At 40.7% G+C, this 18,001-nt stretch overlaps 1 protein-coding gene across 3 annotated transcripts in view; it reads left to right on the forward strand.

The window, feature by feature from the left end:
- rbfox1 (RNA binding fox-1 homolog 1) overlaps positions 1-18,001 on the forward strand; it is a 2,011,452-nt gene that overhangs the window by 131,527 nt on the left and 1,861,924 nt on the right. The gene's annotated exons all lie outside the window — the stretch shown is intronic.

The following is an 18,001-nucleotide window of genomic DNA, read 5'->3' on the forward strand; positions in this document are numbered from 1 at the left end:
CCCATATGAATTCTGCATCTTCCAATCCAAGAATCTTTCTCGCCAATGCACACCATCTTGTATTAACAGTGCAACTGTACCACCTGTCCCTTGCAGCCTGCCCTTTCAACATATCACATACCCGTGAATATTTAGTTTCCAACTTTGATGTCCTTGTAACTATGTCTCTTGAATCACCTCAGGATCATACCCTTTAACCTCAACTCAAAATAGCTGCCCTCAGTACCACTGCTACATTGACCGCCTCCTGATCTCTCTTTCCCCTCCCACCATTTGGATAAAAGCTGCCTCTACAACTTTAGTTATTCAATTCACCAGGACACTGGTCCCAGCACAGTCCAAGCAAAGCTCTGATGGAGGGGGCACTGCATTCAGAAAATAATTTCCTGTGTGGCTTGCAACATCTTTGCTGAGGTGAAGGGATACATTTAAGCCACATGCAGACACCGTGCTTTGTTGAACCTGCATAGCTCCAGCTCTGTTTAGACAAATCCTATTATGTTTGGTACTCCTTCCAACCAGAGGCCTGGCAGCTCAGCAGCTTCACTGCACCCTTGCAGAAGTTACTGCACCTGAGGTTGTTAATGTGTCCAGGTCAGGCACGTAGATCTCAGTGACAGGAGGAGTGAATCCTCCAGTCATGATGTCAGTGTGATGGGTGTGGCCATTCCCACAAATGGCCCTCTCCCCGATGTACTCAGAAATAAAGGCCAGTGCCCCCATTGTGCTGGGACGCAGCTAATGCTCATCTGCCGGACTCCTTTCTGGGCTGCAGCCTGCACAACATTCAGGAAGTCCTGTGGAGGGTGGCCATTCAAGCAGCCTTTCAGAGGTCACCTATTTGAATGAATTAACCTCCCACATGGGAATAAGAAAATCAGCCAACCATGACTTCTAATTTGTCCTTCTTAAACGTATAATTTCACAATTTTTTGCAGACATTTCATTCACCATTGTTTGTAAAAATTGCGACTGTTCCCTCTCTGCGTTTGCTATTGTGCTCCTCACATTAAGTGTCGTTTACAAATTCTGTAAAACTCTTCTCCCTATCATTGGCATCCTTCTATCTTGGTCCTTTTGTGAAATTGGGAAGGCACTGCAAACAATGAAGATGAAGGCTGTTTCCTTTCCTTTCTTGAAAGCTGAATGTCATCAGTTCCACCATCATGAAGCAACATAACCGAGCACAGGCCTCAGAAACTAACTGGCTGACCCCAGGAATCAGCTTGATATTATTCCATGCACATTTTGAGAGTCCAGATCAAGGGTGGAGACGTGATGCGCTGTCCCATAACCACAGTTTTCCTGATGTTTACCCCAAGGGAACATATTGCAGACATGAGAGGCACTGTCCACAAATCTTTGTAGCGGAGTTTCTGTGTGACCACTAGTATTGTGTCATCAGCATACAGGAGATCTCTCATCAGGATGTCTTGTATTTTTCTCTTTGCTTTCAGTCTGGTCAAAGTGTAGCATTTGCTCTCTGACCATAGTCTTTACCTTACTTCTGTAGGTTTCACTATATCATTCAACACCATGAGTATAGCAGAATTCCACCAGATTTTGGGAAAAAATGGCCATCCACTGAAGCTGCTTATTCCCATTCATTCCTTCTGTGACAGCGCAGTCTGTAAATGGCACTACATTTGACAGCTTTAAATTGGTGATTACAGCAAAACAGGGCTGTGTCCTAGTCTCCAATTTTTATGACTCTGAAAGCAGGTAACCCATATGTAAAAATAAAATCTCTAATGCTGACTCCTGAGGGACACCACCTTGATGCTTCCTATCATCCTGAGAAACAGCTGTTCTGTACTGCTGGTTACACTCTATCTCTCAGCCAATTTTGTTTTCACTGCCACTGCCTATTTAATCCCAATGGCTTCTATTCTGCTAACAACTCTATTACAGAGTTCTTTGTCAAATGCCTTCTGAACATTTGCACACACACACAAGTTGCACATCGGTCCTCTTTGTAAACTCAAATAAATTTTCTCCACAGCTGGAGATGCAAAAACTGAAAGACAAATTTCCTCGAAGACAGAATTTCAGTATGTGATTTTGACCAGCTCCTTCACAGTTCCATCTGGCAAAACATGTGGCCACAGACTGGACTTTCAATGATACTTCAGAATAATAGCTGAATGTTTTCTGTGAATGAATACTGTTCTGTTTTGGGTTAACTTTGTCAGTTTTATTTCATTTAAACTTTTTTTAGTGACAGCCTCTACTAAAATTTTGTCATTTAAAAATCTTGCAAATTGAGTTGTAGATTTAATTGTGAATTTTTATTGACTATAATAATAGACAATAGGGTTAATTTCTACAGAGATAGTAGGAACTGCCAATGCTGGAGAATCTGAGATAACACAGTGTGAAGCTGGGTGAACACAGCAGGCCAAGCAGCATCAGAAGAGCAGAAAAGTTTGACTTCTCAGGTCGAGACTCTTCTTAAGAAATGGGGGAGGGAAAGGGGATTCTGAAATAAATAGGGAGACAGGGGGAGGCGGATAGAAGATGGATAAAGGAGAAGATAGGGTGAGTGGAGGCAGACGGGTCAAAGAGGCGGGGTTAGAGCCAGTGAAGCTGAATGTAAGTGGGGAGTTAGGGAGGGGATAGGTTGGTCCAGGGAGGATGGACAGGTCTAGGAGGCGGGTTGAGGTTAGTGGCTAGGAGATGGGGGTGGGGCTTGAGGTGGGTGGAATGGTTAGGGAGGCGGAGACTAGCTGGGCTGGCTTTGGGAGGGGGGTGGGGAAGGGGAGATTTTGAAGCTTGTGAAGTCCACATTGGTACTCTTGGGCTGCAGGGTTCCCAAGCGAAATGCCAGATGCTGTTCCTGCATCTTTTGGTTGGTGTCATTATGGCAATGCAGGAGGCCCAGGATGGACATGTCACCTGAGGAGTCGGGGGCAGGGGGAGGGGGGGGTAGTTGAAATGGTTTGCAACTGTGAGGTGTGGTTGTTTGTTGTGAACTGAGCGTATGTATTACAAAATGGTCCCCAACATCTATGGATCTTATGAAATAACAGCTGCACAGGTACAATTTACAAGCAGAAAAGTTCAAAATGCAAAACATCTGCATCCTCTAAAAGCAAAGACATTCCAGCCAAGTTGTTGGGATTGGACAATGTGAGGAAGAGACAATGAAAGACCGTTAGGGTGATTTTGTTTATTTATAGGATGTGGGTGTCTCTAAGGAGAGCATTTAAAGTCCCTGTGAGATTGCTTGTGAGGCATCTCCTTGAACTTGGAAATCTGTTGGTGTAGGAAGGCAGTTTCAGGATTTTGACACAGTGACAGGCAAAGAACTGATATTGAAGTAAGGAATTGAATGTGCTTGGGGGAGAAAGTGCAGGTGGTGGTCTTGCATTTGTTCGCTGTCCTTGTTCTTCTTGGCAGAAAAGGGGTGCTATTAAAAGATATTTAATGGATGTATCTTGTAGATCATACACGTTGCTGTCATTTTGTGTGTGTGGTAGAGAGAGGGAATACTTAAGGTGGTGGATAGAGTGTTGATCACTCAAGCTATTTGGTCGAGCAGAGTGCTGGACTTCTGAGATGTTATTGGTGCGGCACTAATTCAGACAAATGGAGGGCATTCCAGGGTACTTCTGACTGCCTTTACATAGTAGAAGGATTTTGTGGAGTCAGAAAGCCGAGTCAACTTGCTAAAGATTTCCTGGCCTCTGGCCTGCTCCTTTATCATGCCAATTAATTTTACATGCTTTGAAAACATTTAAAATAATGCTATAATCAGCTGCAATATTTTTAATTCTATGTTTCTCCTGAGCACCTCCAGCTCTGTTCACTGATACATTCACGTAACTTATAGAATGATATATGTGGACAAACATTTCACACAGCAATTTTCATAAAGGACATTCATTAACAATATACAACCACTGACAGATGGAAGATACATCACACTATCTATAAAAGATTGCACACCAGCTCAAATACTGAGTGCAGCATTTTATATTTTTATAAGCTTCTTTATGATTACCAATATACACAGATATCCAATCAAGATTGTCAAGTTTAATACATGTTTTCATTGCGGAAACATTTACTCGGTTATGACTCAAGTCATGGAGTCATACAGCACAGAAGCAGACCCTTCAGTCCAGCTTGTCCATGCCAACCAGATATCTAAACTAATTTAGTCCCATTTGCCAGCATTTGGCCCATCTCTCTCTAAACCCTTCCGATTCGGGTGCCCACTCAGATGTTGTTTAAATGATGTAATCATACCAGCCTCCACTGCGTCCTCTGGCAGCTCATTCCATCTGCAGACCGCCCTCTGCGTGAAAAATTTGCCCCCATGTCCCTTTTAAATCTTTCCCCTCTCACCTTAAACCAATGCCCTCTAGTTTTGGATTCCACCACCCCAAGGAAAAGACCTTGCCTATTTATCCTATCAATGCCCCTCAGGATTTTGTAAATCTCTATAAGATCACCCCTCAGCTTCTGATGCTCTGATGGAAAATAGCCCCAGCCTATTCAGCCTCTCTCTATAACTCAAACTCTCCAATCTCAGCAACATCCTTGTTAATCCTTTCTGAACTCTTTCACGTTTAACGATATCTTTCCTCGACTAGGGAGACCAGAATTGGACACAATATTCCAAAACTGGCCTAACTAATGTCCTCTACAGCTGCAACATGGCATCCGAACTCCTGTACTCAAAGCACTGACCAATAAAAGCATGAGTGCCAAATGCCTTCTTCACTACTCTGTCTACCTGCAACTCCACCTTCAAGGAACTATGAGCTCGCACCCCTAGCTCCCATGGTTCGACAACAAACAAAGCATTTCAACAGTTTTAAAAATTGTGCAATCTAATTTTTTACATCCATTGGGGAAATTTAATCTTGAATTAAATGCTAGTTGAGATCAATTGTGGTCAGAAGTGAAAAGAATATGATCATGGAAGAAGAGGGAAAATGACAGACACAGTGTAGAGTCAATGCTTTTTCTTCAATTTTATTCAGTCTTGCACACAATTGTTACCTACACCATTATTATTTCTCAAAACATTTGGTACATTACAAATCTTTTAGCTTCAAATTGTGGTTATCGTCTATTAAGTTAGACTCCAATATTGGTGTGACCATGGCAACTAGAGCGTTGGAACAATTAATTGCAAGTCTTGAGTCATTTTGTTTTGTATTACACTGAAAATAGAGCACTGAATCCTGATCCTGCTGTGTGATTCCAACACACCAATTCTTTTTATTGATTCCAGAAAATTTAAAGTTCTAATTGGTACATCAAGTATTTAATCTGTATTTCTTAAAATTGCCCAAGACAAGAATCTGTGGTAGATAGTAAATTGTAGCAGGGCTTGAATGTCATTACAGTATTTGTCATTTCCATAGAACATGCTGTAATAAGCTTTATCCTATTGTATGTAAGCTTTCAAATCAACAAAAGATGGTATTTTATTGAGAAAAATTTATTATCTGCATTCGTACAATTTGGTCACTGGGGTCCTACAAAGTGCTCAAAATGTTTTCTGAAAGTAAATTCCATGTACTATTTTTGTAACAGAAATTTCAATAAAATTAAACAATTCACAATTACAGATGTATGGTGCAAAGAACAAAGAAGTAGAAACATTTGAAAGCAGTTTTTTTCTTGCTGTTCTTTTTCCTTTGCTGCTCCTGAATAAATATTTTCAAATGTTTGAAGGCTTTCCAGTGTATGATGTTTCTGTACTGGCAAGTGAGAAGATGAGAGGCTACAATGGGCATTGGAGAAAGAGAAGCACCCCTCTTAGACAGGTTCTAAGATGGCAAGACACTAACAGTAGTTAACCGTGGTGCTTGGTTCTTAAGTAGCAATACATTTACAAATGTGCACTTATATTGGCAATGAAATGTTCACTGTGCCACATGTGCCATGAGAAGCATTTATTTTGGTTCCCCCCGAGTGCGAGCACAGTGAAGGGCAGCTGCTGGCTGGTAGTGCCTGACCTGACGCATGGCTGGGTGATAAAAATGGCGCTGGCTCCAGGAAATCTGGAAGATCTAGGCAGTGTCAAACACTTGTGGCGCTGGTGCAAATGAAGATAATACAAGGGGTGCACCATAGAGACCTGAGCACTTCCAGCTCTGTTCACTGATACATTCACGTAACTTATAGAATGATACATGTGGACAAACATTTCACACAGCAATTTTCATAAAGGACATTCATTAACAATATACAACCACTGACAGATGGAAGATACATCACACTATCTATAGAAGATTGCACACCAGCTCAAATACTGAGTGCAGCATTTTATATTTTTATAAGCTTCTTTATGATTACCAATATACACAGATATCCAATCAAGATTGTCAAGTTTAATACATGTTTTCATTGCGGAAACATTTACTCGGTTATGACTCAAGTCATGGAGCCATACAGCACAGAAACAGACCCTTCAGTCCAGCTTGTCCATGCCAACCAGATATCTAAACTAATTTAACCATAGAGACACGTCACTCAGCTAATGAGGTGAGTTACTGAGTATGGTGTGAAAAAACTCACCAAGGCTCACGGTGAGAACCTGCTGTGATTCCTACCCAGTTGTTTGGTAAAATCTATGATAGTACAGCTGGGGTCGAACTTGGTGTTTTATAATGACTTGTAATAACCCAGGGACATGGACTCAGCTCATGAACTGGATCAGACGTCATATTGGGCCTTAGTACTTGCCGGCACTATGTTCACTCACTCTGAGCTTATTTGAAGGCTCACTGCATCCTTGCCTCGCTTCGCCTTGTCTCCCCTTCCTTCGCTTTCCTGCCTCGGCCAGAGATACAAGGAGTGCTGCATTGCTTTGCCATTTTGCAGAGACATTAAGGCAAAATGTTTGTCATGTTGCCAGCAGTCCCTAGTCAAGGGGGTCCCATCACAATAGTTCAAAGGCATCCTCAGAGACCAGTTTGAAGCTTGGACATGGTCAGTCAGTCACTCAAGATGGTCAGAACGTGGATGTTCTCCACACAAGGATTGAGTAGCCCAATGTCAGGTAGCTCATGACTTGTCTTCACTCCTTTTGTGCACTGGTGGTCTATTTTCTTCCTGGAAAGAAAGAGAGGAAGGTATTAAGGGGAGGGATTCTATACAGACAGAAATGTGTAGCAGTTGCAATTAAAGCTTTTAGAGCCCTTAAGATGTGAGAGTGAAATCTGTCCGAATGCTTTAGTTATTGTCCTATTCCCTGAGAGAAGGTAAAACCTGAAGTTATCCTTGCTTTCTTGTTGAATGATGATTTTTCCAAGATGCTTCCACTGTTGTTAGTTTCTGAGACTGAGATGGAGAGAAGGGCTCTCAGTATCTTTGCTGTAATCAGTCCATGTTGCTTTCTCTCTTACTTGTTGCTAAAAGGCTGATATTGATATAGTTCCATTGGGGATTCCAGTATTTGAGACATTGTTTCATTCCAAACAGGAAGGCTGTAAGCAACATTTCATTTGAAATCAAGATATTTGAATTTCTTGACACTCCATTGCATTTCAGTGCATCTTGTTCAGTGTCGTAAATCCAAAGCAGCTAGTTTTGTCTAAGTGAGTTGCCTGGACTTAGAAGGTGATCACAGGAGGCTTTTAATGTCAGTAGTGTCCTTTTTAACACCATTTCTAGCCCATGAAAATCTTATTATTAATGCTAATTCATGCAAGTTGAATATTGATGGTCCATATTTACTATGATCAAAACGACATCAATGAATATCTCAAGATGTTTCAGAACAATGTGAAAAATAGCAATACATTTAGCTTAAATTGCCATTGTTCTCAGTATCCCCATTGTAAGGGGGATAAGGACGATTGAAAAATTCAAATCGTAATTCAGTAGTCTGAAACGAAAGATTTTTTAAAATCTAAATGTGAAGACAAAATCTTAATTTCTTTGAAGCATTTGAGGGGATTTTAATACTGTCATTGCGCTAATCTAGAATAGTAAGAAGTATCATCCAATGGATTATTATGTCTAAAAAGAAAATCAAGAAATCCAGTACAGTATTTTCAAAACTCACACCATAGGATTTTCTTACGTGAGAATGAAGTATTTGGTAATTATTTAAATCAATGCACACACCATGGATAATCTTGACTTTGTGTGAGATTGTAACTTGGCAGGCCTGATCAGAGTTCTCTCTAAAAATTGCAAATACCATTGATGTTAAAATGGACTTAGAATCACAGAATCCTTACAATGTGGAAGCAGGTCATTCAGCCCATTGAGCCCACACTGACCCTCTGAAGTGCAGCCAGCATAGATCCTATAACCTTGAATTTCCCATGGTTAATCCACCCAGCCTGCACAACAATGGACATTGTGGGCCATTTAGCATGACCAATCCACTTAGCCTGCATATCTTTGGGCAGTGGGATGAAACTGGAGCGCCCAGAGCAAACCCATAGACATGGGGAGAATGTGCAAACTCCACACAGACAGTTACCCAAGGCTGGAATCAAACTTGAAACCCTAGCACTGTGAGGCAGCAGTGTTAACCACTGAATCACTGCGCCACCCTAAATACGCAAAGTGACTTATGATTCACTTTGTACAATTTATATTATTTCCTAAAATCACACAGTAAACATTCAAAATATGGTCCAGAATGAATTCAATGTTGTTGCAGCGTAAATAATGAGAGTTGTCACTGTTTAACTTTTCTTTTTAAAACATTAGTCTTCTGAATGGACATACATTTCCTGAAAGATGGAAATAAGCCTTTGAATGGGGTTAGCAAATGGACCTCTTCTATGACATCGAACTGATTCGAAGTACTGCTATTCTTGTCTTAGCCTTAATTTCTGATTGAAAATTAATTTAGTATATAATATTTCACTGGTAAAAATGATTATGTATGGTGGTGTAATATTCCTGCCATTGAAATTATTATAGGTGCATTGTTCGTATTAACATTTGCTTAAAAAGAAAGCATGATGAGCATGTTAAATATTTGCATTCTTTAAGTATTGAAAACATTCCCTGAATTGCTGTTTTACCTGCCGTAGTTTGGAAAAATAACCAGTTTAGTCTAACAAGAGATGACAAACATATGAAACAAAGAACTGTGGAAATCTAAAACAATATGGCATTAGGTACTTTATATGTTTGAGAAAGTTAAACCATTAATATAAAATTTGAATTTCTGACTGTTTTTAAAAGAACGAAGAGACAAATTTTGTATTTTGCTGAAATATGTTCAACAATATCAGTGACTAAAGCAGATGTAATTTTTTTTACCAAGACTAACTGATAAAGGCTTTTGAAGAGCCTTCTCACTGAATCTGGTTATCTGTGCACTTAGACTTAAAATATCATTCAGGCTGTAAGCTATAAGGTAATGTTAAAGTTAGCAAAAAGAATAAAGATAAGAATAGTCATCTTTTTCATAGTTTCACTCATATCTTTCTCACACCATTTACTCCTGTGTCTATCTCCTACAATTAAGACAGGTGCATTTCTGACAATCTTGGATACTGTTTGATAGAGGAGAAGGATAAAAAGAGTCCTATCAGATAACGAGATCAATAGAAAAATAAACACTTAATACACTCTCAGCAATTCTCCACACTGTTTTGTATCCTAACATGGAAGGATTCTGAGTAATCCAAGATGTGGTGTGGGAAAAACTTGTGGCTGTAAGAGCTGCTCCTTTTTAAAGGTATTTTCAGTGTTGGAGCAGATTTCTTCCAATTGTAGGAGCAGTAATTACTATTTTGTAAGCTGTTGCATGGTTTTGGAACTTTGGGGAAAAAGGATGAAAACAATGGCACTTTGAAAAATGAGGAAGGGAAAGGCAATGACCACACGATGGGAAGTGAATCAATGAACAAAGAAACTTACACTGCTGACATAACAAGGTGTAGGGCTGGATGAACACAGCAGGCCAAGCAGCATCAGAGGAGCAGGAGGTCTGACGTTTTGGGCCTAGACCCTTCTTCAGAAACCTACACTGCTGTCTGTCCCAGCAGTGAATCTTCACAGCTACTGCCTCTGCTGTTTGATTTCAGGTACTCTGGACATTGGAGTTCATGTAAGAAAAATAAACAAACAGTGAAATTCATAGCTGACCTTGGAGAAAACCATGTGGGGAGACCCACAGCAAGGGAGCTGTTAAGTGGCTAGTTTTTTTTTTATCGATCTATTGAGACGGGTCTCTTGATTAAACTTTAAAAATGAGAAACAAAGGTACTAAGTTAGCTTGGAGCAGTGTTTTTAGAGCAGTAAGTCTGTGCTATTTACTGGGTCTGTAGATTGTTAAGGTGCGATGATGGCCCGTTAGTAGATTGATATGCTCTTCCTGTTGGATGTGGGAGATTAGGGAGAGTTTCCATGTTACTGATAATTATGTCTGCAGGAATCGTGTTTGGTTGCAAATCGGCTGGAGTGGCAGTTAGAGACAATGAGGAATTTACAGGAGCTAGGGGTTGTGATGAATGGCAGTTGCAGGGAAGGAGAAAAAATGAGGATACGATCAGGTAGGTGGGTGACCTCCACGAGAGGGAGCCAGGTAGTGCAGGAGTCCCCTGTGGCTCTCCCCATCTCAAACAAGTATGCTGTTTTGGAAAATGTAGTGGTTGATGGACTCTCAGGGGAATGTAACACTGACAGTCAGATTTCCGGTACCAGGACTGGCTCTAATGTAACAAGGGGTATGTCAGGTTCCAAGTGATCAATTGTGAAAGGGCACTCCCCAGTCAGAGACACAGTCAGGCCTTTCTGCGGCCGACAGTGAGAAATCAGAATGGTGTGTTGCTTCCCTGGTGCCAGGATCAAGGTTATTTCTGAGAGGTTGCAGAATATTCTTAAAAACGAGGGGGACCAGCAGGAGATCGTTGTACACATTGGGACTAATGACATAGGAAGAGAAAAAGATGAGACTCTGAGGCGACAATACAGGAAGTTAGACAGGAATTTTTAAAAAGGAGGACCTTGAGGGTAGTGATATCTGGATTACTCCCAATGACATGAGCTAGTGAGATTAGGAATAGGAGGATAGAGCAGTTGAATGCGTGTCTGAGGAGCTGGTGCAGGGTAGAAGGGTTCACATTTTTGGATCATTGGAATCTCTTCTGGGGTAGAGGTGACCTGTATAAGGAGGAAAGATTGCACCTGAATTGGAAGGGGACTAATGCACTGGTGAGAAGATTTGCTGGAGCTACTTGGGAGGATAATATGGGAGGGGTGGGGGGAGTGGGACCCAGGGATTTAGTGAGGAAAGAGAGCGATCTGAGACTGATACATTTCGGGATAAGGATTTAGACAGACAATCAGGGCAGGCAGGAACAAAGCAGAGAACTGGTTAGGACTGTTAAATTAAACTGCATCTATTTCAATGCAAGAGGCCTAACAGGTAGGGCAGATGAACTCAGGGCATGGTTGGGAACATGCGGCTGGGATATCATAGCAATTACAGACAAGGGATGGACAGGACTGGCAGCTTAATGTTCCAGGGTATAGGAAGGATAGAAAAGGGAGCAATAATGGGGGTGGGTAGTGGTGCTTTTTGATTAAAGATAACATTATGGCTGTATGTAGGGAAGATATTCCTTGGAATATGTTCAGGGAAGTTACTTAGGTAGAACTGACAAATAAAAGAGGGACAATCACCTTATTGGGATAATGTAGACACCCTCAATAGTCAATGGGAATTTGAGAAACAAATTTGTAATGAGGTCTCAGCTATCCGTGAGAACAACAGGGTGGTTATAGTAGAGGATTTTAATTTTCTAAACATAGACTGGGACTGCCGTGGTGTTAAGGCCTTGGATGGATTCGAATTGGTTAAGTGTGTACAAGAAAATTTTCTGATTCAGTGTGTGGATATACCTACTAGAGAAGGTGTAAAACTTGACCCACTCTTGGGGAAATAAGGCCGGGCAGGTGACTGAGGTGTCAGTGGAGGAATGCTTTGGGGCCAGTGACCATCATTTTACTGGTTTTAAAATAGTGATCGAAAAAGGATAGACCAGATCTGACAGTTAAAGTTTTACATTGGAGGAAGGACCATTTTGATGGTATTAGGCAAGAACTTTCAAAAGTTGATTTGGGGAGGGTGGGGGTTGTTAGTGTTGTGTTGTGACAGATCTTTACAGGTAAAGGGATGGCTGGAAATGGGAAGGTTTCAAAATTGACATAACGAGAGTCCAGGGATAGTGTGGTCTTGTTTGGGGTGAAGGGCAAGGCTGGTAGGTGTAGGGAATGCTAGATGAGGAGAGAAACTGAAGTTTTGGTCAAAAATAAGAAGGAAGCATATGTCAGGTACAGACAGCAGAGATCGAATGAATCCTTACAAGAGTAGAAAGGCAGTAGGAGTATACTTAAGAGGGAAATCAGGAGGGTAAAAAGGGGACATGAGATAGCTTTGGCAAATAGGGTTAAAGAGAGCCCAAAGGGATTCTACAAATACATTAAGGACAAAAGGGTAACTAGAGAGAGAATAGGGCCCCTTAGAGATCAACAAGGCCACCCATGTGTAGAACTGCAGGAGATGGGGAGATGCTAAACGAGTATTTTGCATCAGTGAAGGTTAAGGAAGATAGCGAACTTGGGGCAATAAATAGCAACATCTTGAAAAATGCCCATCTTACAGAGGAGACAAAAATGCATAAAGGTGGATAAATCCCCAGGATCTGATCAGGTGTACCTCAGAGCTTTGTGGGAAGTGAGGGAAGTGATTGCTAGGTCCCTTGCTGAGGTATTTGTATCATTGATAGCCACAGGTGAAATGTCTGATGACATTATTTAAGAAAGGTGATATGGAAAAGCCAGGGAATTATAGACTGGAGAGAGATAATGGGAACTGCAAATGCTGGAGAATCCGAGGTAACAAAGTGTGGAGCTGGATGAACACAGCAGGCCAAGCAAGTTTCAGGCCTAGACCCTTCATCAGAAAAGGGTCGAGGCTCTAAACATCAACGTTTGTGCTCCTGAGATGCTGTTTGGCCTGCTGTGTTCATCCAGGTCCACACTTTGTTATCTCCAAATATAGACTGGACATTGGTTGTAGGCAAGTTGTTGGAGGGAATCCTGAGGGACAAGATTTACATGTGTTTGGAAAGGTAAGGACTAATTAGGGATAGTCAACATGGCTTTGTGAGGGGGAAATCATGTCTCACTAAATTGATTGAGTTTTTTAAAGAAGTAACAAAGAGGATTGATGAAAGAAGAGTGGTGGAAGTGATCCATATGGGTGTCAGTAAGGTGTTCGACAAGGTTCTGAATATTAGACTGGTTCGCAAGGTTGAATCAGATGGAATACAGGGAGAACTAACCATTTGGATACTGAACTGGCTCAAAGTTAGAAGACAGAGGGTGGAGGTGGAGGATTGCTTTTCAGACTGGAGACCTCTGACCAGTCGTATGCCACAAGGATCGGTGTTGACTCCACTGATTTTTGTCATTTATATGAATGATTTGGAAGCTTACATAGAAGGTCTGGTTAGTAAGCTTGCCGATGACACTAAAATTGGTTGTGTAGTGGACAGCGAGGAAGATTACCTCAGACTACAAGGGAATCTTAATCAGATGGGCCAATGAGCCAAGGATTGGCAAATGGAGTTTAATTTAGATAAATGCGAGGTGCTTGATTTTGGAAAGGCAAGTCAGGGCAGGAATTATACACTTAATGGTACAGCCCTGGTGAGTGTTGCTAAACAAGGAGACCTTGGAGTACAGGTTCATAATTCCTTAAAAGTGGAATTGCAGGTAGATAGGACAGTGAGGGTGGAATTTGGCCTGCTTGCTTTCATTGGTCAGTGCATTGAATAAAGGAGCTGGGAGGTCATATAATTCGTCAGCACATTGAATATAAGAGTTGAGAGGTCACATTGAGGCTGAAGATTGGTTCAGCCACTTTTGGAGTATTGCATGCAATTTTGGTCTCCCTCCAATAAGAAGGATGTTGTTAAACTAGAAAGGGCTCAGGGAAGATTTGAGAATGTTGCCAGGGTTGGAAGGTTTAAGCTGTGGCAAGAGGCTGAATAGGCTAGGGCTATTTCCCCTGGAGCATCAGAGGCTGAGGGGTGATCTTATGGAGATTTACAAAATCATGAGGGGCAGAGAGAGGGTAATTGGCAAGGCCTTGTCCCTGGCGTAGTGGAGTCCAAAACTAGAGGGCATTGATTTAAGTTGAGGGGGAATGATTTAAAAGGAACCTAAGTGTAACTTTTTCATGCAGGGTGTGGTGCTTGTATGGGATGAGCTGCCTGAAGAAGTGGCGGAGGCTGGTATGACTACAACATTTAAAAGGCATCTCGATGGATATATGAATAGGAAGGGTTTAGAGGGACATAGACCAAATGCTGGAAAATGGGTCTAGATTCATATTGGATATTTGTTTGGCATGGATGAATTGGACCGGAGGGTCTGTTTCCATGCTGTATATCTCTATGACTATGAGTGATTCAGTCATGTTCGTGCAGGTCAAATCATGGGCAATGACAAAAGCTCAAGGCTTGACTGTGAAAGGAATAGATAAATAATTTATATTTTAGGCATGGCAGAGTTGACCATTAAAGTGTAAACAATTGTCACATAAGATAAAAGATTGCCAAATAGGACACAAAATAAAATGTACTGGATTACTGAGGTGGGTATTCAATCTCCAATGTATGTGCTGTTGAAATAACTTTCCCCGTATCTCCACATGCGCCTTCATAAATTTAATTTGGTAATCTCAATTAAAATTGAAAATGAAAGACTATTCAAGTGTAATTGTTGTGTAGAAAGGAAATGGCGAGCATTGTTAGGGTACTTGAGAGCCATTTGGAAAATAATAGCCGTAACATCAAAAATATAAAGTTGGCTAATGTTGAGACTTTCTAAAGTCAGGATAAACGGAACATAAAGCAAACAAGAAGAGAAAAGTGGGTTAAAAAAACTCAAATATTACTTTAGATGTTGAGAAGAACTGAAGATTTTGCACAAGATGCATGGAGATTAGGCAATGCCAGGGGATGCATTAATGAACATTGTGTACTTAAAAGCAGGCATGTTTTCGGACACGTCCTTGATGATTCATTCAGATGACGGAGACAGAGGTCCAGCTTTTAACTATTGGATATATTCTTGAACCGCAATACTTTCACACAAAGGAAAGGTTGGTGTGTCTGCAAATTATGGAAGTAACTAATTTATCCATCATGGAACTCAGCTAGTGGCCATGCTCCGGGGTTGTGTTATCAGTGGGGGTCCTGTGTTTATCCGAACTCAGATTGATCAGAGCAATTCTTAATTTGCCAATTGCTGTAACTCACTTGTTTAAAAACCATCAGAGCTCTTTCAATCCAGCTAAACAGAGTCACATTGCTCACATGCTGAACAAAAACCTAAAACTAGCAAACAGTTAGCTGGAGACTATATCGAGAAGTTAAAAAAAATTTGAAGACATTGTCACCAAAACAGCAGACACTGTTGTCGGTCTGAAGAATCCCGAGTAGATCAGGATTGATTTGATGAAAATGATGAAGACACCTCTTCTATCTTGCAGGCCAAACATAGAGCATATATGTGGCAGAGTGGCAAAATGACCTGACCTCCACCTGCAAATTCTGGTACCTGAGAGCAATATTCAAAGAGTATTGCATGCGATGCAACAAAGATGGTGGGAAAGGAAAGCTGATGAGTTGTGACAATACACAAACTCCCACAATTCAAACAAAAATCTCTTCACTTCTAGATCCTTCAGGACAGCTCCACATTGTTGCTCTCATCTGATGGGCACCCTTGATCCAGAAAAAAAAGAAATAGATGAGCTGAATAGACCTACATCTATCAATGCCACAGCCCTCAACCAGATTCCTTAGTGACCAGTCACAGATGAGCTTGATATTCCTTCTTCTGTTGAGGGGATCAAGATACGCATTAAACAGATGAATTCAGGCAAGGCTTCAGGGAAAGAGTGAACCCCAGCAGAAATGTTTAAGGCATCAGGCACTGACACATTTGAAATCTTCCTTCTTGGAATGAAGATGAGATGCCAAATGACTTATGTGATCTTGTTACTTCTTGCAGAAACAAAAGTAGCAATGCAGAGTGTGACACCTCTAGGAAAAATCTCACTTCTTCTCCAAAGTGGAAATCTTGTTTGCATTATCCCGAGCAGAATTGTCATTGCAGCGGAAACAAATCTACATGAAGTTCAGCTTAGATTTCACCGAGGCCTTACCGTTGAGAATATGATGTTCACATTGATACAAAGCCAGGAATCATGCTACAAGCAGGAGATAACTTTTTACTTCACTTTTGTTGACCTTGTGAAGGCCTTTAACACAGTCAAAAGAGTGGTTCCCTGTACTATCCTGGATTGACATGGTTTGCCAAAAGAATTTGTTACAATCACAATAGAATGACAGACCAGGACCTGTTAAGTGAAAACTCATCAAAGACTTTTGATTTTCCAAATGGAGTAAACCAGGGCTGTGTTCCACTGCTAGTCTACTTTAACCTGTCCTTTGTCTGTGTGCTTAGTCAATTCATTAAGAATTTTGAAGAGGCAGCATATCTCTGATATTCAACTTGGTGGCTCATTCTTTGACATACAGTATCTCAGTGCCTAAATCAACATTTCTGCAAAACATATCCAGGACGTCCCATTTACTGATGAATAACATCCTAATGGTCCACAAATGAAAGATTTGCAGATCAAAGCCAACACATTTGCACAGGATATAAAGTTATCTTGATTGACCAACAGTTTTGGAAGGTTCAAGGTTCTCTACAAGCCCTTGCCAAATTCCAGATCTCTTCAATAATCATACAATGCTGAAGAATGTTGATAGCTTTAAACAGCTTTAAACCATTATATTCAATGAAGGATTGCCTGATTAAGAGCTATCATAAAGGCAAGTGCTCAAAAGGCTTTGCACCAGGGCACTTTACCGTCACAGCTTTAGGTTGTCCATGAAGATTAAGATGCACACAACTATTGTCATTTAAGGTTGAGAGTCCTGGATTCTATGCATTAAACATATACAGTGTTAGAACAATTTGACAAAAGTGCACTTCACTCTAATCTTGAAATCTTAGACCAGTCAACAAGGCTTTCAGTAATGCTCTTGAAAGCCCAGTTGTGCTGTGGGGGGGCATGTAATTAAGATTGAGGAGTATCACTTTGTGAGATCATTGTTCTTTGGAGAGTGAGCATCTGTGAAATAAAACTAAGGTTAACCACATAAGTATAACAAAGAAATTCTTTCTAAATCATTTACATTGTGTTATATTGAGAATTCATGCAGAAAGGTCTGCTGTATGCACACAAAAATTGTAAATGCATTCCTCAAGTAAGTAAATAATGTTTCCTCAGTCTAAAAGAATAAGGAGAAAAAAAGACCATCTTTATCTCAATCCTGTTGTGTAAAACTAAAGAAGTATTTCTCAAAAGCTTACTGAGTATTATTGCAAGGAATTGGAGATGTTCTGGCCATTCTGTACTCTGTGAAGTCAATGGTAGAGGATACTTGACTTTGAAGGCAATTGAATTGCATTTTTCAAGTATAGCAAGTGCTTTTTAAAGTACCACTTAAGGTCAAGTACATTGTCATCTTTGTAGCAGGATGATAAAATCAAATCACCCAATCAGGGATTGGTTTGTGTTAATTCTCAAATAACAAAGGCAAACAAAAATGTTCAATTGCCCATTCACAAGATTCAGCTAGGTGTCTCAGCACCATCAATCACATACTGATCAATATTCTCCATTGCTTCCTGAATCCTGAAGTTAAATATATACCATTCAAAAGTAACATTAGTAGAAGGATCAAACTCGTCTTCAAGGACTTCAGCATTTTTCCAGTGTTGCTTTTCTGCTTCTCAGAGAGGTCTAGAGTGCAATACAGCTTATAGAACTCCTTCCCTAGCACTGATAACAGAATTCATTCTTATCTCAGGTTTTCTTAATTCTGTTGATATCTCTTCTTTTTATCTTGAGTCTGAAAGGAGTCCCAATTTGAACTCAAATCGTCTTTCAGCAGGAACTGGAAAATGCAGCCAT

The sequence above is a fragment of the Stegostoma tigrinum genome, chromosome 23, assembly GCF_030684315.1.
Source record: "Stegostoma tigrinum isolate sSteTig4 chromosome 23, sSteTig4.hap1, whole genome shotgun sequence".
In the NCBI taxonomy this organism is placed as follows: domain Eukaryota; kingdom Metazoa; phylum Chordata; class Chondrichthyes; order Orectolobiformes; family Stegostomatidae; genus Stegostoma; species Stegostoma tigrinum.